The following is a 25,793-nucleotide window of genomic DNA, read 5'->3' as shown; positions in this document are numbered from 1 at the left end:
GACACCTCGCTGTAAGCAATTGGGAACATGGAGAACAAAATCTTTTATCCATGACTTTATGTAGATGCTTTTTGTTTTTGCAAAATCTTTTTCACTTTTGACTCTAGAAAGGTACTGAGATTTTTGAACAGTGCAAAATGAGCAAAACAGTAGTTGATGGAGGAAAGTGTATATTTAAGTGTGTCATATAGGATGGTTTCGAACAGGGATGTCTCTCATAATGTTTTATTGGCTCAAACTGCATTCCAGCATCTGGAATAAAGAATCAAGTTAAGAAAGTTGTGTTCTCCCTTGTGTTTTGACTGATGGAACTGTGACAAAAGGACATGGGAGGTAGAAAAAGGAATTAAATAAATATGAGAAAATTATAAGACCTTGAAGCTATTAGCTACAGATGTTAGTATGGAAGTTCACATATTATCAGAGAGTTACAAAGCTTCTTCAATTCCATGTTACCAAAAATGCTCTGCAGTTGTAATATATGTTGATGTGTCTTCCTTTATCTCACTGTAGAAACCATGGTGTTTTTCCCTGCTTACAATGCTACATCTTGGGATTTTCTTGCTGGATGGAACCCAGTTCGTGCCCTTAGAAAGCTCTTGTTCCAGTGTAGGAAAGGAGATGCTTGAACAAAGAAAGACAACATGTAATCAGTATTCAGTCACTCAGGTTTATAATGCATTGGATTGAGGAAAGGATTAATAATTGCTTTTCCTTTGGGAATTAAATGAGTCTCCACGGAGGCTGTGCTGTGTAAGACAAACAAAAGTTTGAAATAATTTCATTTTCATGTGTAGCAAATGCTATGGTAATAAAACTCTTAATACTAGTGATTTTTTTTAGTGTTTTATATTTTCCCCAATAAATAACACTTAATTTAGAAACAAGTTTATTAGTTGAATTACTTAATTTTCCAAAGCATAATTGCCATATGGTTCAATGGTACCAGTCATATCTCTTAATCCAGATATCTCATTTTGCACTAAATTTTAATTTGCAATTAATGTGTAATTTCTACATTACATATACATCATCAAATAACTCCCATTTTCTAATAAAAATAACTATGAGAATAGTATGTAATTATTTCTCCTTCACAGCTTAGTTTAAATATTTGTATATATTTGTGTAGCAATGTGAGAATATCTGATTTTTATATTTACAATGTCTGTTCTAACATAGCTTACACAATTGTGTATATTTTGGTTAATTTTTCCTTCCCTCTGCTAAAAACACATAAATTAGTTATTTGCATGTGATATACTTGAATGAATAAATCAGGAGAGAAAGAAGCTAAATATACACTTTGTAAAAATGAAATCATTGCAGCAAGTCCTGTATTACTTATGAACCTAGTCAGATGCATTCAGTAACAGCAGTGCATGATACCTTTTTCTATTTACACAGAGTAAGGGCTGTGACTACTGATGTATAACCTCCTAAGGAAAGAAGGCAGAGTTGATGTCAATGGCAATTCAGAATGCCCAAATTTTGATTCAGGCTCCTGACATTAGGCAGCCAGGCCGATCAGTCCTTGACATGGCTAGTGAGATTACAGAAATAGCCAAATGTTGTTAAATTCATAAGGCATAAATTTAATGAAACCACAGTCCTGCAATCACCAGTGAGCACTTTGTTCTCACAGGGCACAGAAAGTAAGCAATCATTCAGACCGAACTTTTCAATTAAGGAGATGAGTGGAAGTCTGTTGTGTGGCGCAATTCAAGATGAATAAAGAAAGGATGTGTTAAAGTAAAATAAATTGGCTAAAAGTCATGGCCACTTGTGTGAAATTCAGTCTCTTCACTGCAAATTTGATTGGTATGAGGCTGCGGGATAGAGTTATAAATGGGGTCTTCAGAGTCATTACAGAAATAAGAGATCTGAGAAAATCTTCTTTATTGAAGACGTGGGAATTACAAGTATCATTTTTAGACTAGGTTAAATTGAGAAAAAAATACATACAATCTGAAATATAGTAAAGGGCTAAATAAAAGGCAGTTTTCTCTCTTTCCATTTTTTGCTGAAGATCCCTTCTTTATAATTAGGAACAAATTATTCTTAAGGACTCCAGAACAGTTCACTAACATTTGTCTGTTAAATTAAGTAACTATGCAATTATAGATACTAAATTCACCATAAGTAATTAAGGGAGAACAATGTCATAGAATTCCAATCATCCAAAGTAATTTTGCAGAGAGGATAACCAAAATGAAGCCTATTGTTTATGCAATAAAATGTAAACATAGTCACATTTTAAAGTCTCTAAACAGGTTAACAAGATGAGAAAGAAATGGGGTCCAGACAGCAATTATTGTTGATGTAAAAGTGTGCATTCCCATAAGTGGTAAAATGAAGAAATAGTCTTCAGCAAGAAAAAAAAATCTAGTAGGATCAGATGAAATTGGAGAAATTATTAATAGCTGAGGGAATGTTCATAAAGGAATATCACCAAGCCTAATAAGTCACAGGGGGAAACACCCTCCCAAAAATCATCTAAACATTTAAAGATAACTGACTAGAAAGTTCTCCAGATTTTCAGTGGCAATGAGGCAAAAGGTTTTATTCAATATATGTCAAAAAACATTTATTAAATATTTATCAAATGGCAAATACTACACTAAGCACTGAGCATGAAATAATCATAAGACATTTATAATCCCTGCCCTGTAGAAGCTAATATTTTAGTGGGGAAGAAAGGCAAGTAGGCAGATATTTCCAGTCTCAACTCATTTTAGGAGTTTGCCAAGTAAAATCCCAGACCTATAAGCTCCATAGAGCTATAGTGTTTTCTTTGTTTGTTTGTTTGTCTGTTTCTGCAAAATGCTTTATTTCCATTTGCTTCAAAGCTTGGGAAAGGGCTCCAAGGTGCTTTAAAAGCTGCCTAGTTGCTGGAGGCAGAGTTTTAGGCAGAAGCCCTGATACTCTAAGGAGGACCTTGAGAAGTCCTAGGTTCAGTAGGCTCCTAGTCATGCTAAAGCTGAGCCTTTGCATGAGATATTCTCCCAGTCAGGCCTGGGGCCCGACCGGCCTGTGGAGGTTGGCCACCCATCTTCTTGAGGAGTTTCACTTCCTCAGCTAGGAAGTGGCTCTCCAGGAAGTCACAGAGATGAAAATCTGTGTGGCCAAACCCAGTGCATGAAGATCCAAAAGGTCCTGGTTCATGTTCTTCTCCAGGGCTATGACACCTTCCAAGACATACAGGGTTTTACCCCACTCATTTTGACATTGCTTCTGAACATCCTGAAAGAGAGCCTGGCCCCCAAGCTGGTTTTGCACCTTCAAGAGTTGTTCTGAACCCTCACACCTCTCCTTGGCCAATTCACAGATAAAGTGGCCCATGCCTTCCAGAGCCACATTGTTATGGTTGAAAAGAAGTTCAGAGAAAGGTAGGTGTTGGAGGGCTGCAGATGCAAATTGATCAGGTGGTTGATGGCTGCTTCCACCTTGGTGGAATTTTTTTTTTTATTTCAACTTATATTTTAGACAAAGGTTACTTGTGCACGTTCATTTCATGAGTATGTTGCCCCCAAGTACTGAGCCTATAGTATCCAATAGGTGGTTTTTCAACTCACACCCTCTGCCCTCTCTATGCTCCCTAGTAGTGTGCAGTGTCTGTTGTTCCCATGATTATGTGCATGTGTGCTCAATGTTTAGCTCCCACTTATAAGTGAAAACATGCTATATTTGGTTTTCCATTCCTTCATTAATTTGCTTAGGATAATGGCCTCCAGCTGCATCCATGTTGCTGCAAAGGACATGACTTGATTCTTTTTTATGGCCATGTAGTATCTCATGATATATACATATCACATTTACTACATCTGATCTATCATTGATGGGGCCCTGGGTTGATTCTATGTCTTTGATATTGTGAATAGCACAGAGATGTACATACAAGGACATGTGTCTTTTTCCTTTAGGTACATATCCAGTAATGGGATTTCTGGGTCAAATGGTAGTTCTCTTTTAAGTTCTTTGAGAAATCTCCAATATGCTTTCCATAGTGGCTGAACTAATTTATACTCCCTGGGTTGAATAATTCTTACGAATCTGGGAGCTTATGGTTGGTCATCGAGAAGGCCACAAAACGGTGTTGGCTGGTCACAGAAGCAGGAGATGGCTGAGAAGATAGTCTTGGAGTTTGCAAGTGGAGAGGAGATTGGAGGTTGGTCAAAGGCTGGAAGAGAGGGAGTCCCCAGGTACGTTCTGTCAAAATACTGTTAAAGCAAGAGACAGATCTGTGGAACCTCTCAGAATGCTGCCGAATCTAGAGATTTGTGATGTTTTAATTTTGTTTTGTTTTGCTTGATCATACATAGTGACTTTGCAATACCTCAGTTTATTGTATCATTGGTACATAGTGGGTTTTAAATATTCATTGAATGACTGTGTAATGAAATGAAAAGGGAAATATTATTCAGATTAAAGGAAAATGATTTTGCTTTTTATGGAAATATTATCCAAACTTTACGCCATCTATCCTATTAGTAAAAAATCTGTGTACACAACCTCACCGTAAGTATATGTATTTTATGTCCATTTACTACTACACTAATCTGTTAAGAACATTAGACAGTTTAAGCAAAATAAAGATAAAAATACATGAAAATGTAAATTCTGATATTTTTCTTCTTATAGTCTGATAAATTTTTGTACCTATCTCCTGGGGTGCATGAAATTAATTTGTTTTATTTTGCTTTGTTTTAGGGCTCAAATATAGCGTAAAAATAGTATCTGACTTCACATGACACATGGAAATTTAAGGTGACTTTTTTCTGTAATCCTAAAAGTGAGGGCTGGAGAAATACATGTTGTGAAATTGGTAAAAACAAGTTAATGGTCTGGTACATTTCAGCTGGGCAAAACACGTCAGGAAACGTACATGTGAAAAAACAGTTACAATGGTATTGGTTGGATCTTCAGGTGAGTTAATTCCCAATTTTTAGGTGAAGGAACACCCTTCTTAAAGATAGTGTTTATAGAAAAAAAAAATGTTTCCTGTCAAATACATTAGGTTGTCTAACCTTTGAATATATTTATACAATTTTGTCTTTTACTGTAGGTTTCTCAGAGCCCAATTAACTAATACGTGCTAAAGACAATACAGGAAAAAAAGAATGAAATACATTTCTAAATTAGTGAAACATTATTAACAAACATAAATTGTGCTTAGATTAGATTTCTAGTTAAAAAAAGCAGAAATTAGATTTCTACTTTTACTGGAGTTTTCTTGTAAAAAAAATCTGGTTACATTATTTCATGATTCTCTCCAAGATGACTTGGTTGAAAATGCGGTAAACATACTCATATAGTAAAGGATATGTATCATTAGCATCTCTGAGATAAAGGCTAGGAAACCCTGCCCTTGAAAGTCAACGAAAAGAAAACTCCAATTAATGCTACCTGATGACTTGAAGACCCAGTTTGAAAAGCTCCCCTTACTGTTTTATGGGTGTCATTAGATCCTACCAACCTCTGTCATCTATTATGGAGATCCTATTTGCCTTTAATTATGTGTACTGGTGTTCCTAATACTTTCAGGAATGGTTTTCGGCCATGCCTGAAAGTGAACTGGCTGGAGTTATAGGAAACCTCAAAAACAGGTCCCGGATTCTTCCAAAGCAGAGAATACTCAAAATAGGGAAAACAAATAGAAAAAAAGCTGTAGCACATTCCTAGTGCTTCCTGCATGGAGGAATCTAAGGTCAATTTCCCAGGTCTCTCATCCCTTCAGCCAGCCCCCTACTTTCAAACCTGGCGACTCATAAAGACATTAGGATACAAGTGCGTATTAGTAAATTTGATATTGGGCATCTATGACAATAGAACAGGTGAAATTTTCCAGATGGATCCAAAGGCAGTAAGGATGTTCATTCACAGGATCTAGTTTCATCTCTGGCAATTGTTTATTTTTGTTGTCATTATCTCAAGCCATACATGGGAATCACAGCACGATCAAGATTTCACCACCTTTATCATGAATAATCTAGAAGAAAGACTCATTACAATAATTTCATAAACTCCTATTTTTGAGGCATATCATCTTAGATTAGATCATGTGTCATCTTTGAGCAACCACTGTGACCAGGGAGATACAATGCTGTGATTAGTACGATAATATTTTCGATGTTGAATGTGTGAAAGAAGTTAAATATACCCACACCAAATGTGCTGTGATTCAGGGAGAGATGTTTCCTATTGAAATATCACAGTCTGTTATCTTAAAGCAGAATAGATGATGGGTAATCCAAATTAAGAGATGTCCTTTACAAAGGGAAATCCTATGACATTTGTTTCTTTGAGAAACTATCATCAGAATGATACCCACTTTCATTATAATATCGCTCTTAATGGGGAACAAAACTTTGATATAGGTTGACATGTTTCAGGGTTTATCTTCCTTCCTTTCTTCTTTTTTTTTTTTTTTTTTTTTCAGGGTCTTGCTCTGTCACCCAGGCTGGAGTGCAGTGACACTATCCTGACCCACTACAGCCTCTGCCTTCCAGGCTCAAGTCATCCTCCCACATCAGCCTCCTAGGAAACTGAGATTACAAGTGCATGCCACAATGCTTAACAAATTTTTTAATGTTTTTAGAGAGGAGATCTCACTGTATTGCTTAGGATGGTCTCAACTCCTGGACTCAAAGGATTCTTTTACCTCCCCCAAAGTGCTGGGATTACAGGTGTGAGCCACTGTGCCTGGCCCATGTTTTCTTATGGAAGAGATTTTGCTTAATTTTCCATACAAATTTGTCATAGATCTACCATCTGTCAAAAATATATTGTTTTTCAAATGCAATGACAATTTCATTTTATAGGGTTTTTCATCATATAAATATTAATATTTTATATACTTAAGAAATGGAATTGAGACTATCCCATTAGGGGCAAAACTTCATGAACACCTAATGTGTTTCTTTTCTCTCCATGTCAGTTTTCCTCAAATGCCATCCTTTTGAACTGAGCATTAGCAAATCATTCATGCTTTGTGACATTATATGCTTCTGAAATTCAGAGATCACAGCAACTGAAGAACGGAAGACCTTTAAAATGACCACTAAGTCAAGCTTATGACCTTCTGCCACAGCAGGAACTTAAAAAAAAATTCATAGCACTGATCTTTATAGTGGCGAAATATTTATACTATTAAAGTTATGATACCATGTTGAAACATAAAATCATTTTCAATTGTTGATGAATTTTAGAACATATTTAATTGAAAAATATTTACACTTCTATTACGCTATTTTAATCTAATTTATTTTAATAATGCAATATGAATTACCTAGCAGTCATTACAGCAGAAATGGAAAATGTTACCTAATAAAATTGCATTCAATTAAATATGTTTTATGTATAATTGCACATATAAAAGAATAGATTAACTTGAATATTTACAAATGTAGGGTATATGTGTAAGAGTAACAGAGGAAAACTAGTAACTAGATGATGTTTCTCAATGATTTTGTTCATTCTAAATTATTATTTTGAATTCTCTTTTTAAGTTACTGATACTCTGTATAATTACTTTTCCTTTGATTTTCTTCCAGGAATAAAGTGAATATGTTCAATATTATTTAATCTTGTATGTGATAATCTATGTTAAATCAAACCTTAGAATTCTAGTTCATTAAGCTATCACTACAAAATTTTTTCAACCTCTAAAATGTTATATTAAATATTTGTATTTAACATAATTCTCTCTTATTAAAGTACTGGTCAAACAGCATGTTTTAAGTAATTGCTGTGAAAACTCTGTCACATTCCATATTGATCACTTTTTTTTTTTTTTTACATTAAACAGGTTATTTCAAAAAGCATAACTGATATTTGCAAAAATTTTTCTCTTTTCATAATTAACCCTCCTTGGCATTTGATCACAAAAATGACCTCTATATGAACTCATCAAACTCTATTTGTCTGAATTTTATCCTTTCTGAAACTAGCATTATGTAAATTTAATAAATATAGCTACATAAATTGTATTATAAAAAATAAATTGTAAGAAAACTCTTTAAATTTACTTGAAACCCATTTACCAGTGTTTTACAAAGAGTCCTCAGTATACAACTTCACAGAAACTTACAAAAGAAAATCTTAGTTTTCTAGAACCTCCATAACAAAATCCCACAAATGTTGTGGCCTAAAACAGCAGAAATGTACTGTCTTACAATTCTGGAGTCTAAAAGTCCACAATCAAGGTATCAGCATGACCATGCTCTCTGTGAGACTCCAGATAGAATTCTTCCTGGCCTCTTCCTAGCTCTGGTGGTTGCTATCAATGATTGGCATTACTTGGCTTGCAGCTGCATCAGTCCAATGTCCGCTCCATCATTACCTGACCATCTTCACATCATCTTCCCTGTGTGCATGTTTGCTTTGTGTTCAAATTTACCTCTTTCATGAGGACACCGGTCATATAATATTAGATCCCACCTTAATCACATCATTTTAACTTCATTACCTCTGTGCTAAAATCTAAATGTTTGTGTCCTCCTCACATTCATGTATTAAATTCTAATCCTGAATGGGATGGTATTAGGAGGTGGGGCCCTGGGAGGGTGATTAGATCATGAGGTAGAGCGCTCATTATTGGGGTTAGTACCTTTATAGAAGAGACCCCTAGCTAGCCCCCTCCAGCAAGTGGGGACACAGGTAGAAGTTAGTATCTGTGAGGAAACTGGTTTCCACTAGACACCACTGGTGCCTTGATCTTGGGCTTCACAGCCTGCATATCTGTGAAAAACAAATCATTGCTGTTTATTAGCTACTCAGTTTTTGGTATTTTATTATAACTGCCTACATAGTGTAAGACACTATCTGAAGACCCGATTTCCAAAGAAAGTCACATTTTAAGGTACTGGGCTTAGGACTTCAACTTATTTATTTATTTATTTATTTATTTATTTATTTATTTATTTATTTTGAGTGACACAGTTAAATTGATAACAGGATCCCACAGAAGGGCATGCAATGATGTCCAAAAAAAGGATATACTAATAACCTGACAACAATACTGGGGCCTGAGATAAATGAATCCTCATTCCAAACATTAAAAATAAGGTAAGAAAGAAAGAAGAAAAAACTAAAAGTAGGAAAGAAGAAAACACTCTCAGCATAAACAAAAGGAAGAAATATCTTATAAATCTCAATGATACATAATGAAATACTTGATATCATGATAGAATTAATATTTAATATCCATAATGACTCCTAGCTATCAATAAAGAAATCAGTAATAAAATGATTATTTTTAAATAACAATCTTTTTTTTTTTTGAAATGGCTTCTCACTGTTGCCCAGGCTGGAGTGCAATGGCATGACCTCAGCTTACTGAAACCTTTCCCTCTCAGTTTCAAGCAATTCTCCTGCCTCAGCCTCCTGAGTAACTCGGATTACAGGCATGCACCACCACACCACGCTAATTTTTGTATTTTTAATGGAGACTGGGTTTCATCATGTTGGCAAGGCTGGTCTTGAGCTCCTGACCTCAAGTGATCCACCCACCTCGGCCTCCCAAAGTTCTGGGATTACAGGTGTGAGCCACCACGCCTGGCCCCATTATTAATATTTTATTTTTAACATATTATAGATTACATGCTATTAAAGAGATAGTACATTTTACATACAATTTTACATATTTGGAAAAATACTATAAACCTTTTATATGTAAATGGTCTTTATGGTGTTTACTCTATCAGGAAAATAGGTTACTGAAAAGCATATTATTTCCCTGTGGTGTTAAATGAATTTAATGTAGCATTATTATGATTCCATTTCAATTTTGAAATCTGTTTTCTTGAAACAATATGAAATGTTTCTTGTCATCTAACTTTAAAGAAAGCAAAAGTTAACACACAATGATGAGAATAATGTGAAAATATAAAAATGTATAAAGAAGCAAATAATTAGAATGCATACAAGTCTTTGGAAAGTTTCTCAGAGTAACATTGTAAATGATAGCCCTGAGCAAAATATCATACAATGTTCTGAAGTGTCTTAAACAGATGCCTTCTTATGAAATATGAAACAATTATTTTTTAAAAAACAGCTAATTTTTCTAATCAGTTATCAAGGATTATGAAAATGTAAAAAATCATTTTAATGACTACATACAAGCTTTTTTTGCAATACTTATTGCAGTCAGAAATGCCATTTTACACCTAGTTCTAGTAGTTCTGACTACTTTATCACATCTGAGATTTCTCTAAGTAAACTGAATACAGAAAGGAAGCATTCTAATATTTATTCAAATATGATAATCCATCACGCTAGTTTAAAATCTTTTAATAGCTCCTTGTTTTCCCAGTTTTGACATTGCTAGCACTTGGTTCCTGACCCAGTTTCCCCCCTTTTTCCCTAGTCTAGTTACTGAATTAAACATCTAGCCATAGGGAATGATTTGAAGTTTTCAGAAAGTACCTATTTTAACTTGATACCTTTGCAAAATCTATTTACTGTGACTTAAACAGCATTAATCAATCTTTCCTTAATTTTCACAGAAATGATTTTTGCTCACTTTTTATATTTCTTATTAGATATAATCTAATTCAGCATTTTCTGTAAATGACCCAAGATTGTATCAGCTTCTGCTTATCCACCTTTTCAGAGTACTCTATAACATATCGTTTATCACACACTATTGAAACTAACCACAATCTTGTATTCTTCCTTATACAGTACCATCTAATAGAGAACAAGCCTGTGTCTTACTTATTATTTTATTTCCAAAATCTAACCACAGTATGACCTATGGCATGGGCTCAATGAATAAATGTGTGCATACGTTTTTATTTCTAATATTATTTTTTTCTGTTTCTAACACATATGTGAATATGAATGATTTTAAAACAATAATTCTTCCAAAAATTTTTAACTTAATTAAATTGCAAACATAATTTATTTCATCAGTAGTCAAAATTATACAAAAAGTGTTTCAATTTATAATACACTTGATTTTAATCTATTAAATTTATTATTATATACATAAAATATTCATTTTCTTGATAAATATATGAAAAACACTTAAAAAATATGAACCTCCAATTGGTTTTCTGGAATTCTATCTTTTATTCTGTAATCCGTAAGATTTATACAAAAGTAATAAATATATTCCATCTTAACATTTATTTAAAATAGTATGTATTCCTTATCTCAGCAAAAGACATTTACAGTACATGCAAATTTAAATGATATTTTATATGGAGTAGGGTGGATTCAAGGGATTTTACTTAAAGAAAATGATTTTTTAAATTTGTAAAACCTGTAATTCCTTTTCTCCTAAATGCCAAATTTTGGCAGGAAACCAATGTACAAAAATTGATGTAATAAATTATAAAACAATAATTCCTACTTCGGTAGAGTGCACAGCACTGTAGATGTGACTTGTTTAATGTTTCTTGTTATCCTCTAATACCACATGTATTTCATATAAGTTAGCAATAATGTTTGTTATGATTATGCTCAATAATTTTCATATAATAAGCTTGTGATATGTAGCAGTACTAATTCACCAAATAGTCCTGATTCCCTACCTTACATATTATTTTCTGTACAAGCATTATATTATCTTCTCCTGTTTAGTGACACTCTTGTCTCTATAACTTTTCCAATAAATTGTGTGCGTGAATAATGGGAACCATGTCTTTTCTGAGGAAGTTTTCAGAGTACCTTGGGGTGTGTCATGTTTCTTTTTCCACTGCCCTAAGACCAACGAAATGTCCCAGATAAGGGATGCTAAAATACTGATAGAATTCCAGATAAATAGCATGAAACAAAGGTGTAGTTGACCCACTTGCTAGTTCTCCTGCATAGCAGCTGTGTAACCTTTAACTCATTACTTAACCCCTTAAACTTCAATTTTCTAATCTGGAGATATAATTAATGACATATTTTCAAAAACTTCATTTTTTATACATAACTAAATGAATATGAAGGAACCAGCCAAATATCTTGAGACAATTAAACAATAATTGGAAATATCTGTTCTTAATCTTTGACATTTAGGTGGAGAAAGGGTACTCTCTTTTTTTAGTAGGAATGTGAGAATTTTTTAAAATTCAGAAAACAATGAACCTCCATATACCTTTCACAAATGTTAATATTAATTATTGAGAAAAGTAACTAATTAAGAATATAAGTGATTATTAATTACTAATATACTGAATTATTTTTCTCATCAGTATTTAAAATTAAACTACAAAATCACATCATTTCATCCCCCAAACACATTAGTATGTATCTTTTAAATTAAGGACATCCCCAATACTGTACAATTATCATGTCTAATAAATTAGTGCCTCCTTAATTTCAGTTAAGACTCAATACATTTTCAAATGTTACTAATGTTTGTGAAATAGTTATAGATTTGTTTTTTGCAGTAGGATTCAAACACGGTTTTCATATTCCTTCGTCTTATGTTTCTTAACTTTATTTTTGTGCAACATTTTTGGAAAAGTTTTAAATATAAAAAAGTAAAAAGAAATAATACAATTAACACCTATTTACTCAATATTTATTTTTACTAATTGCTAGCATTTTGCTATGTTTAATTAAAATCTCTCTATATATGTATCCAAATATTTATTAATAATAGTGCTAAGACATTTTAAAGTAAATTGTATAGGTCCTGACAATTCATCCCTAAAAATTCATAACACATCTGAATAATAAGAAAAATTCCCCAACATAATTGTGATGCCGACACCTAAAATTTATAATAATTTTTAATATCTAATAGTTCATTTAAATATTTCTGAGATGTCATTAATTCGCTGAGATGAAAAGACAAACAGGTAGAAAATAAGTGAGTGTTTTTAGAAAAGCCTACGTAAGAGTTGGCTTTCAGGCTTAGTGGCATAGTTTAGATGTTTCACCCCCTCCAGATCTCATGTGGAAATGTCATCCCTAATGTTGGAAGTAGGGCATGGTAGGAGGTGTTTGGATCATGGGAGCAGATTCCTCATGAATAGCTCGGTGCTGTCCTTGCACTGAGAGTGAGTTTTTGCAAGATCTTGTTGTTTAAAAGAGTGTAGCACCTCCATTTCTTTTGCTTTCTCATTAGCCATGTGACTTGCCTGCTCCTGCTTCACCTTCTGCCATGAGTAAAAATTCCCTGAGGCATCACCAGAAGCCAAAGACATGCCAGCATCTTGCTTCCTGTACAGCCTTCAGAACCATGAGCCAATTAAACCTCTTTTCTTTATAAATGACCCAGTCTCAGATACTCCTTTAGAGCAGTACAAAAATGGACTAATATACCTAAGTACCACAGCATCAAAATGCACATATTTTTATGAACAAATATGAAGCACAATCCTTAAAATCAGCTTGGAAAGGAGTTATATAAAAAATGCAAATCACTCAGACTATTCGACTGTCATAAGAAGATAAAAGACACCTGATACAGTTTGGTTCTGCGTCCCCATGCAAATCTCATGTTGAATTTTAACTCCCAGTGTTGGCGGTGTGGCCTGGTGGGAAGTGACTGGATCCTGAGGGTGGTTTCTAATGGGTTAGCACTATTCCAGTCGTGCTGTCTCATGATGAACTTCTCAGGAGATCTGGTTGTTTGAAAGTGTATAGCACCTCCCCCTTCACTCTCCCTTCCTCCTGCTCCCACCACGAAGACATGCTTGCTTCTGCTTCACTTCCACCATCACTGTAAGTTTCCTGAGATCTCCCAGCCGTGCCCCCTATACAGCCTGTGGAACTGCGAGTCAATTCAACCTCTTTTCTTTATAAATTACTCAGTCTCAGATATTCTTTATAGCAGTGCGAGAATGGACTAGCACAACACCTATCATTGAAGGGAAATCACGAAAAAATATAAATTAGATATTGAATTCCTCAAAAGATAATGAATAGAAGTAATTAGAAAGGAATTTTTTTGATTGGAGAGTGGAAAATTATAATGGGAAAAAGTGTGGTGACATATATGGAGAAGGAATGATTTATATAAAATACATGCCCGGGACCTTAGGAAGTTTTTGGTTTTATTTTTGAAGAATTTACCATCGAATACCAGAAGCTCTTTTGAAAAGGCTTGGTTAGAAAGAGTCCAGTAGCATAAAGCTTTGTTAGAAATCAGCCAGTATGGTGCCTTTAATTGTTCTCTACATGCTTAATTATTTAATATTAGAGTGATAACTACTGTCTGAAAACTTGGAGATTGAAAGTGAGATGCTAAGGCAGTTTCTTAAATGCTTTATCTCACAGAGTAATTTGCAAATATGATACAATAAAGAACAGAAGGAGAAGATAAGTTAATGAAAGTTGATAAGACACAAGTGGGTTTCTCAAGACAAGTTCACAATAAAATTAATCTATTATGCTTACATTTAGGAAGGCTGTTCATTCTGCCCTAGCAGATGGTAGCACAATAGCATTCCTTAAACATTGTTGGAAGTGGCAGTGCGTGGTGATGGCTGCTGATGTATTACACTAATACATTTCAGAGTGACAGCACTCTTGATGATGTATTATACTAATATTGCAGTTTATCACATGAGCAGTACTCTGATGATGCATTACAGCAATATATCATCAAAGCAGTTCTGTTTGTTTTCTTTCTCACTAATCTAAGTCAAGTCCAAAATTCTGCTAAAAAAGTAAATCTTTGGCTTTCAACCTGTTTCCTGTGGAAAAATAAGACCTTTGAGAAAAAGTATGACACTTGTAATTACTATAACAATGCAAATGACTGAAAAAATTTAATCATTATTTTGCTTTAGTGCTTAAAATTTGCATTCTGTAAACTTGCCTTAAAAATAATAATATATATGCAATGGAATTTTGCTTTACATCAGCAGAACAAAATTTTGTATTCAGTGTATCTACAAATAGGTTCCACATATGTATAGAAAATACTAAATAAGGATAAGAGCAGAGATAATGCTTTATCATGTAATTAAGTGACTCTGATTAATGAAACTAAATTATCTGTATTGTCTGTCTTCATTTAAGAAAACAAACATCCACCATTATACAATAAAGAATTAGCATGTGAAAGTTCTCCATTTTCTCCAGTAACCAGGAAACTTTGCTATGAATGATTATGTGATTACAAAAAATAGAAAATGTAACTTAATTCTGGATAATGGATTGAATCTGAGATTTATTTGAGGAGTACATGGGGAGAAGAAGAGGAAAAATAAAGAAAATTAGGGAATATTGGATACGTCCACAAGCAGAAAGTTGAAACTCATCAATAGAAGCACCTGAGACAAGTCTGCTCGGAAATGTAAGGTTGATTGTAAATGGGAAAGAACCAGAAAATGCACCAGGGGGATACTCTTGGTGTATAAAGACTAAAAAGCAATCTTTGGGCACTCTTGACTAACAATAACCTCTTACCCACACTCACCTAAAAAAAAAAAAAATTTATTGGTTACACTGCATGCTGATACGTTCCTGCTAGAGGGAGAATCATCATGATACAGACCACATAGAGTAATCTGCAAATAAGATGATTTAAAGGGGGAGGAAAGATAGTTTGACACAAATAATTTTAAAATAAATCATATTTCTAGAAACTTTCCAAAATTAGATGATTTAGATGTAATAATTTTATATTAGAGGAAAGTATAACATTTCAGACCGTAAAGTAGTATTGTAATGTTGATGCTTTTGCTAACAAATCTAAGTTGTGCCTCTCTATATAAATATTTTTCCTCATAATTACAAAAATATGTGTACTAGAAAGAAGGTGTGCAGTAGCCTGCTCAATGGTGTTAGTTGTCTTAATTTGATTTAGCAAACAACAAATTTAAATACTAATTCAATTGTATAAAAGATAACAGTTTTACCATTACACATTTTTGCTTGCCTTCTTTCAAATGGCAATCTCATGAAGCATAAAACTTAATCATATCATTATATCCAAGTGGATGTGAATATATTACTGTATATCTATTAAGTTAGAAGAACTGACAAAAGCAACCTAAGAAAAATAAGAAGTCATATAATTAACATAGTTATAATATGCTTGAGGACACACCACTCAGAAAATAATGCTTTGCTCTATAAAGTTCTATAAAGTCTACCATGCATTCGAGCATTCAAGATCTCATTGTATCTCTGCATTGGTTCTGAAAAGTAAATAACACGTGGGTTTAGACTTTGAATGGTGGATTCCAGAAAATCTAGGTTTGATTCTCAATCCTTTTGTTTATCATATGTGGGGCCTTGCATTAATTAAACCTCTTAGTATTTCTAAGCCTCAATTTTTTTCATCAATCGTAATATGATTTTTAAAAATCTAATGCAATATTTGGAATACTGTAAGCACTCAATATATACCATTATCATCTGTTTTATCTGAAGTTTGAAATTTAAAAACTAAGGACCATTTTTTTAAAGGGCACTCAGAGATGTAAAGTTGAATCACAAACTAGATTTCTTGACTCCTATGTGACTCTAGTACACAATTCCATCTTTCATACAAAGTCTTATCAACCACTGTTGGGGTTGGTGACAATGGCTTAATATGTTTCTGTGTTTTTCTGAAACAAATCTAGACTGCTATAAGTTCACTGACTATATTAATTCTGGGAAAGCTTCTTAGATGAGAAGTATTAAATTAGTATTTAAAATTTTGCTTTTTTAAATTGTATACAAAACCTGACTTCACTGGTGAGAATGAAAAGGAAATACCTACAATAATGTACTCTCCTAATCAGGATGGTGACCCTGACATGGAGTTGAAGACAGAGACGTAACAAAACTGGGTCAAACAAAAATAGACATATTCTATTAAAAAATAATGTTTCTAAATTAATTAACACACAGCATACTAAAACGGTATTTTCTCCACTACATTATTGAAAGCTGGGGAGGAGTAAGTAATAAACACTAAGAATTATGGGCCTTGGGTTTCTTTGTAGAAGACAACCAGGCACAAGCACAAGTAAGACAAAGCTTTGAGGTCTCTGCCTTCCAAATGTGCCTATGTGAACATGAACAAAGTCTATTTTCTAGTGACAAACGTCAACTACAGAGCAAAACACCAGTTCCCATTTATCTATAAATCCATACATCCATGTGTATATATACAAACACCTATATGTACACACATACATATACATAAATCACACACACTACTGCACAGAAGGAAGCACCCAGGAAGCCCAAATACACAGAGACTAAATTTCTTATGTAGTAGGATTTAAGCAGATGATATTTGAATTGGAAAAGAAAAAGTGTATTTTTTATTAGTTATCGTATTAGTTGTTTTAATTTGATTTAGCTAGGGAGGCTGAATACCTTGTTACCCAGCAAAAAATCAACTTTCACATTGGCTGCTGACGAATTCCTGTAAGTTGTGGCATGACCTTAGGGATGTTATTTAACTTCCCTATGCTTCAATATCTTCATCTGTATGATGATATCAGAAATACCTACAATATAGATTTGCTATGAGAATAATTTGATTGATATAAAAATATAAAGCTAGTCTAATACAGGTTTAATAGTTATTTATAACTATGTGCATGCTGTGCAATAATTTACATTGGTTACAAGAGTGAAATTTCTATGTAATAACAAGTAATGATAAATTATTACATGTAATTGGAGGCAAATGTGAGCCAGGACTCAAGAACACAAGGGATATTTATCAGAATAACTTGGATAATGTAGAATAATTAAGTTTCTAGTCACTATGGACTTCTATATTTATAAAACTACATGCTGCTTCTATAACTTAATAAAAAAGAAACTACACACCAGCCTGGGATATTTGAATGGTTTTATTACTAAAGATAAATAATTCTCTATTCTCTCTAGGATACAGTTTCAGGAAAGCAAAAGATAATAATTCAATTTAGAAAAATGTAATCCTGTATTTAGTTTAGGAACTTGTATTCACTTTGCAGAGCTATGGAATAATTATTGATAATTATTATCATAAGAGTAGTCTGCCTAAATATTTTGATACCATATGTGATCTCAGATTATGAAAAATTTTGGCTAATAATTATTTAGCAGTATATTTTTCAAGATAAAATTGCTTTCTAAAGAATGAACTCACATGTATATATATGAGCAATTTGTTAATTTTGAAATTAGTTTGCACTGACCATCTCAAAATGATAATTGTCAGATACTAAAAATAAAATATGAATAACAGAACAATAAATTTACTTATAAAAATTTTTGATTAGGTAAGTTAAACTACTTTTGGTTACGTTTTTAAAAAATAAGACTTTGCATATTACAGATAAATCTAATATGAAACGTTCTATTGACCTCTGCTACATCTTCAATTGCAGAAATTATAAAATATATTTTAGGAGTGAATATTCATGATAAAATATGTTCCTTAAATCTAAATACTTTACGCAAATCAACTTGCCTTTGTAAAATTGTGAGGTTGTTTTTTCTCCAGATATGGAAATATCATGTTTCATTTTTCCTTTGTAGAGATACATTGCTTTTCCATAGCACTAGGAAGGGCATAAACTAAACCTAAGAGAAGGTTACGTTTTATTGGTCTAGATTTAAAAAGGTAATAGAACATTTGAATTTGACAGGACTTTACAATAATCATTTAACCCAAGCTCTGCACTTTAAGAAGGAGACAACAAAGCCCTCAAGAGTGACTTGCAGAAAATCAAAGTAGCTACTGGCAGAGTCATCAGTGGAAATCAGGCCTGGTTTTTTTCCAAGTTGTGAGAAAATTTGTGCTCATTTTGTAATATGTAAAACATTTGAAATCTTTTATGCGGTTGTAATCAAACATCTTTGGAATGAGATAGTTGTGGAAGAACGGTGTTCGGTGGGTGGCAGAGATTTTTCTTTAGTGAGGGTAGATTTAATTGTGTCTCCATAAAGGGTGCTGTACGAACTAATTGTGGGTCTCTTCAATGGGGGTTCCCTGCACATTCAGCTTCAGGCTAGAGGCAATGGATTGCCAATGTAGCAGTATTTTGAAACTCGTTAGCCTCTTGTAAGATGAATGCTCAAATAAGCCTTACAGATACTTACAAACAGAAAGGAATGAATAAATAGCTCTGTGTTTTAATTGAACAGTAAACAAGAATGCTATTTTACTATTTTTAATGTATGTAGATTATTTTATTTCCAACAAGTTATGTGTAGAGTAAAAGAAAATGATAAATGAAACCTATCAGTAAAAGGCTATTTAGTGAAATAGGTCTCTGTGTATCAGTAAGGATGCCTCTATCTTACGTTGTAAGGATTGAACTTTATATTTAGACGAAAAAAATAAACAAAAACAGCTCTAGTATTATATGTACACTAGCACTGTAGTTTTGTAGTTTTGGGGGAAGTCAGATGTAACCTACATTTTATGTGATAGTCTCTATCAGCTCTCATTTTGAGACAGAGCTTCTACTCCTCAGAGTTTGAGTCAAGCATTCATGAAGTTAGACTGAAGAGAAAAAGCTTCCTCAGTTTTTCCTTTGCGATCTCATTTTGGTTCTGTATTCCTCTAGCATCTCAATCAATTGTCTCCTATGTTTAACCCCTAAATTATATTACCATCCAGGTTCTAGGCTATATATATGTAGTCCATATATTTCCAATTCTGCAGCCTACAGAGGCTATACTTTTTTTTTATTAATAGCCAAGAAGCCTAATCTAAGCTTCCACTTGAGCTGCCTCAGGAAAAAAGGCTGATTTATCACGTTTTTGAAAAATCATTGATTCACGCTTATACATTCCCTGCAGAACTCCTATTTGCTTAAGACCACCACCGTGCTAGCTTCTACTCTAGGTAAAAAGAGTCCTAGGGAATGATATGTGGTCCATCTCGGCTCACCAACTTGGGACACAGAAAAACCTTAGCAAGTACAAATGCTTGTAATTGTCTAGAGTGTCTGCCTGCAGCTGCTCAAACACTTGAATACTCAGATTTGGCTGTACCGCTTTTTTTCATCACAGATAACTAAAGTTCATCACAGAATTTGCCTATAACTTTCTGTTTTTGATTGCCCTCCCTATCCTGATGCCAGACGCTGAACTTCTTATATGAGAAACAGTCTCCAACTTTGATTTACTGTAATGTCAATGACGTGACATTTTTGTAGGCAGTAGAGGTCAATTCAAACCACGCTTTATTGCCATTTATAAAACCGTAGCATGACAGTAGGCCAATTATAGCTTATTGAATTCTTAAATGGTGTTGCATATGAAGTGATCAAAACATTGTTTGGGGTTATTGTTAAACCCACTGAGTAGAAATGCTGCTGCATATTATTGAACTTCCACATAAGAAAATATTGCTGCACATACAAAAAGACAAAATGATAACAGGGAATTAGTGTGTAGACAATTATACACACCTGTTGATAATAAATTTGCTCCCAAGTAACACTAAGTAGCTTTTCTTCCTCTAGTCCTATTAATAGTTGATTTTCTGGTCAGGTGCACTATTGATCGATTTGTACTGAAGTCATTTTTTCCTCATTAGCTTTCCAAACTTTCCTTTGCCTCAATTTTCCTCAGATACAAAAGCCCCACAAGATTATAGGAGACTTGTTGCTTAGCAACAGTCTCATCCTTATAACTGTAATGGTTCAGTGTACAATGTCACCTTTTTAGGGGAAGAGGTCAGATGCTTTTCTGTTTCCAATGTTTACTCCTTTTAATTACCAAAGTAAGATATTTAGTTATTTTTAATTACATTTTTCCTACATGAATGGTTTTCATTTTTGTAATTGTGCATGGCAATGTTGAGACAGAATACTTGTTTATATCCTTTAAAAACACATTCAGAAACTTATTCCTTATTACAAAAATACTAGCAAAAAATATTAGTTTTTTAAATACTCAGAATATCTTTTCACACCCCAAAAGAGAAGTTTTGACACTTATCATAGCAATAATAGTTGTTATTATTATGTTCTTAGGCTTATATAGTATAGAAGTTTATAGTAAACGCATTTTCTGTAGTAAATTTCTATAATAATGGAATATTATTTATCATAAGCTTTCTGTTTTCCACCCACATCTGTATAACTATTATACCTTTTGTATCTGCTCAACATGAAATATCCTCTGTTTTGCATAAACTATTTAAATATAATTTACAGGTATGCATAAGCTTAGCTATGTATAATACTTTGACTACAATGTAGTTTCGTACAAAATCAAACCCACCCAAAAATGAGATGTAGAAATAATACAAAGAATAATGGGTGGAGATTAAAAAATACAGCTGCTTCAAGGAAATAAATCATATCCTAGATTAGAAAAGATTGCATCTGCCTCTGGGGACAGACCAGCATAGCTACTACATTCTTTTCTCATATTACAATATAAATGTCAAGACATTTTTGTTTGCAGAATTTGGATTAAAAGCATTATACTAATACCCTGAACATTATGGACCTTAACACAGCTGGTTGGAATGTAGAACAATTTAGAAATACTATTATTTATTTATTTATTTATTTATTATTAATGAAGGATGAAGACTGAAAATAAATAATGTAGGAAATGAATTAATCATCAAAGTGTATCTTTTATCTGTATTTAGTGGGCAATTTCTGTATGTGAGACTCTAGGTACCCCTAATAAATGTGTCTGTTTTAATTTTTCTCATTGCATTAACTACATTTACAGTTGGTTACTACTTTTTTTTTTTTTTTCATGCTACAGTTACTAAGTGATAGAAGGAATGTTTTATTGTGCACTGAAATTACTCTTGTCAGATAACTTCCTTGTATGTTGTGGGGAGAGGATTCATTTGAATAAGTCCTCAGAGCTGACTACAGAGCAAGGCATAACTAACCACCCTCATCATATTCTTATTAGTTATTAAATGTGTATTTTAAAAGAGGAAGGAGATAAAATACGTGCTTCATGACAATGTTGATCTGAAATTCCACATTCTTATTGTAGGTATGTGTCTGGAATAGGTCAATTTTATTATCAACATTGTAACACATTTTATTAGCTTGGTGCAAATATAGTTGTGATTTTTGCCACTGAAATTAATAGCAAAAACCACAATTACTTTTGCAACAACCTAATAATATAGAGATCTGAAGTTTTTAACCACATTTGCATTTTAAAGTCCTACTCTTACTAGGTGACTGGAAAGAAAATTCCTGTCGTCAGATGACATCCTTGTGTTTTGTGTTGAGGTTCATTTGAATCACACCACAGAACCAACTACAGAGCAAACTGATACCCTAAACCTCAAAAGCTCACTAAGGGCCAGGCACCAAGATTTTGGACATTAGATGTGAATAGCATGTTTCTCAGATAGTGTATTAGCTTCCTAGGGATGCTGTAACAAATTACCAGAAATTGGGTGAGTTAAGACAACAGAATGTCACTCAGATGGTATTCTCTTGGAAACCTCAAGGAAAGAATCCTTTCCTGCCTCTTCTGACTCCTTGGAGTCCCAGGCTTGTGGCAGCCTCACTACCATATTTGCTGTCATCTTCACATGGACTCCTTGTGTCTCTGTCTCCATCTATCCTTCTGTAAGGACAGTGGCCATATTAGATTAGGAGCCCACCTTATATCAGGATGACTACATTGCAAGTAATTTCATCTCAAACACTCATTACAACATAAGGTCACTTTCTGAGGCAATGAGGGTTAGGATTTCTGCATATCTTTTTGCGGGAGACACACAATTCAACCTATCACAGACGGTGGAGGCCACAGGATGAGAGCTTTACAGCTGTAGAACTTTAGTAAGAGGGCTTAGTCCTGTCCCCAAAATAGGGAGAGTACACTGTTCAACTGAACTGCTTCATTATAGTAATGTTTTTAAAAATAAGAAATGATAATACTTGTTAAAATTGGCAAGAGTATATGGGTATTCATCATATTTTTTTCCTCTGATTTTGTAAATATTTGAATATTTGAAAACTTAAAATAATAAAGTTAAAATATGGTCTGTGCCTCTTGAAAAGAAAATGTTGATTATTTATGATGTATTTAATTGTGATAAATGCACATATTTAATAACGTAAAATATGCTGCTTTCACCATTTGTAACTGGACAGTTCAGCACTATGAAGTATGTTTACATTATCATGCAACCATCACCACCACTCATCTCCAGAGCTCTTTTCATCTTGTAAAACTACACAGTGGTTGTTATAGCCCCTGACAACCACCATTCTACTTTCTATCTCTATGAATTTTACCACACTCAGTACTTCACATAAGTGGAATCGTAAAGTATTCAGCTTATACCACTTAGCATAATGTCTGCAAGGTTTATCCATGTGGTAGAATCTGTCAACATTTTCTTAAGGCTGAATAATATTCCATTAAAAGCATATGCCACATTTTGCTTAGCCTGTTAACTGCTGAGGGACACAAGGGTTGCTACCACATTTTGTTTCATGTTAATAATGCTGCTATAAACATGAGTATACAGCTATGTATTTGAGACCATGCTTTCAGTTCTTTTGGTTATATATTCAGATGTGAAATTGTTGGATCATATGATAATTCTACTTCTAATTTTTTATGAAACTGCCATACTATTTTCCACAGAGGAAATGTGTACATTACATTCCCAGCTACGCACAAAGGTCCCAATTTTCTAAGTTTTCCACATCCTTGCCAATCATTGTTATTTCCTATTTCTGTTTGTTTGTTTTTAAGCAGCTATCCTAATGTGCATGTGGTGATAATAAATTGTGGTTTTGTTTTGGATGGCATTTATCTAATTATTAGTAATATTGAACATCTACCCCTGTGCTTATTGACCGTTCATGTACCTTCTTTAGAAACATGGCTAATGAAATATTTTACCTATATTTGAATAAAGTTATTTGTATTTTTTATTGTTGAATTTGTTTTTCTTATTTGTAGAGTGACATAAAGCTTGAGAACTACCAGCCTGAGCAACATCACAAGATCCCATCTCTACAAAAAAATTTTAAAAATTAGCCAGGTGTGGTGTTGCCTGCCTATAGTCATAACCACTCAAGAGGCTGAGGCAGGAGGATCACTTGAGCCCAGGAGTTCCAGGCGACAATGAGCTATGATGTTGCCACTGCATGAGAACTGGGCAACAATGGAAGACTCTGTTTCTAAACAATAAAAATGTAAAAAGACAAACTTATTTGTAAACATGGTAAAGAATACCCGTATATACTCATTACCCAAATTTTCCAATTTTTAATATTTCTCCCTTGTGCACCCTAGTTTGCATTCATTTTCTCTATCATATCACGAATATATATAATTTTATAACTTACATATAGAAGTCCTTTATCTCTAAATACTAGTGTCTGTATTATAAAAACAGAAAGATGGTCTCTTATATGTAACCAGTATATATGTAATCTATACATTTAAAATTTATACAAAATGTTATATCATCTCTTATATGCATGTATTAAATCTTTTTCAATTTACACTGTAATGCCTATAAGTTTTTGGTTGACTTTTTTGTCTGTTTTTCCAGTCACCACATGATCAAGTAGGCTTCCATATTGTATTTGACTTTCCTGTCTCTGGAGTCTCTTTATTCTTTAATCAGAAATCTGGAAGATTTCCACAGCAGCTGTTCTTTTTCCTTTCTTTTATTTGTTTGTTTTTTAAATGTCATTGAGGTTTGGGAAAATTTAGTCAAAGGGCAATTTATAAGGTCCCTTCTTCACACAAGAAAATCATAATTCTGGAGTACAGGTTTGCTCAAAATTTTGATTTTTTTTTACATATAGATTCTTGTAACTGTTTAGACCCTATCAGGGCAATAATTGAGGCATGCATAACTGACAGTCTCAGAGATAGAGGATTAGTGGAGGGTGAGATAGAGAAGCTGGTGATGCAGAGAAAATCAACAAGGAAAGGATTATATGTCCTGGACCAAGAATAACCCATTAGGTTCAGCAGTGAAATGGGGGAAAATAAAAGAAAACAATGAACTGTAGTGCTTAAACTTAGCATTTCATAATCTTAAAGATGAAGCTGGGCGTATAATTTGGTGACATGCCTGGCTAGCATGGGGAAAAAATGTACACACACATATGTATACATGCACACACATACACATTCATATACCTCATCAACAAAAATGATTTTTTTTTTTACACTGATGAGTGATCAATAGGGAATTGAGTGAAAATTTAGAAAAGTGAATAAAGAAACTCTTCAGAAAGGGAATTGTCATGGATGTGATTCAAAAAAACAAGTTTTGCTATATGTAATCCCAACCGTTTTTTAAGAAGTTAAAAAGAAATCATCTCTTACTAAATTGGAATGGGCTTGAGTGAGAGTTTGCAGTGCAGACAAGGGAGAGCTGAATTGCTGTGCACGATAAAGGAAGATTAAATGTGTGGTGAGCCTGACATCCTAGGAGAGCTATCAGCAGGGTGGGACACTTCATGAGAGGAGAGAAACATCTGACAGCCTCAGGGCAGAGTAGCACAAAAGGGATTTGGGGAGAAAAATAATTTTAAAAAAAGGAGGTTCTTTAAATTGCTTGCTAAGTGGCCTGCTGTGTAATCTCAATAATAAAAGGTGCAAGTCTGAATAATTATTTTTTTGTTAAAGCAGACTATTAGAGGAAAATTGATTAGGGAGCTGCCAACATTTAATAGACAGTCACTATTTCTCAACTAAGAATCCATCTCCCTCTTCTCGGGCACATTTGGCAATATCTTCAGATAACTTACTTTCTTTCTTGCTTGCTTTCTTTCTCTCTTTCTTTCTTTCTTTCTCTCTTTCTTTCTTCTTTTTTTGGAAAATGCTACTGCCATGTAATAAATAGAGGCCAAGGACGCTGCTAAACATTCTGCAATGCACAGGACACCACTTCCTATTCCCAATCACTAATTTCCAGGCCCCAA

At 33.6% G+C, this 25,793-nt stretch overlaps 1 pseudogene; it reads right to left on the bottom strand.

The window, feature by feature from the left end:
- Nucleotides 1-2,974: 2,974 nt before the first annotated feature.
- LOC105532528 lies at nt 2,975-4,479 on the bottom strand (annotated as a pseudogene).
- Nucleotides 4,480-25,793: the final 21,314 nt, after the last annotated feature.

This window comes from Mandrillus leucophaeus, unplaced genomic scaffold (genome assembly GCF_000951045.1).
Source record: "Mandrillus leucophaeus isolate KB7577 unplaced genomic scaffold, Mleu.le_1.0 Scaffold965, whole genome shotgun sequence".
Lineage (NCBI taxonomy): Eukaryota > Metazoa > Chordata > Mammalia > Primates > Cercopithecidae > Mandrillus > Mandrillus leucophaeus.
This window is presented reverse-complemented; position numbering and strand designations above follow the sequence as displayed.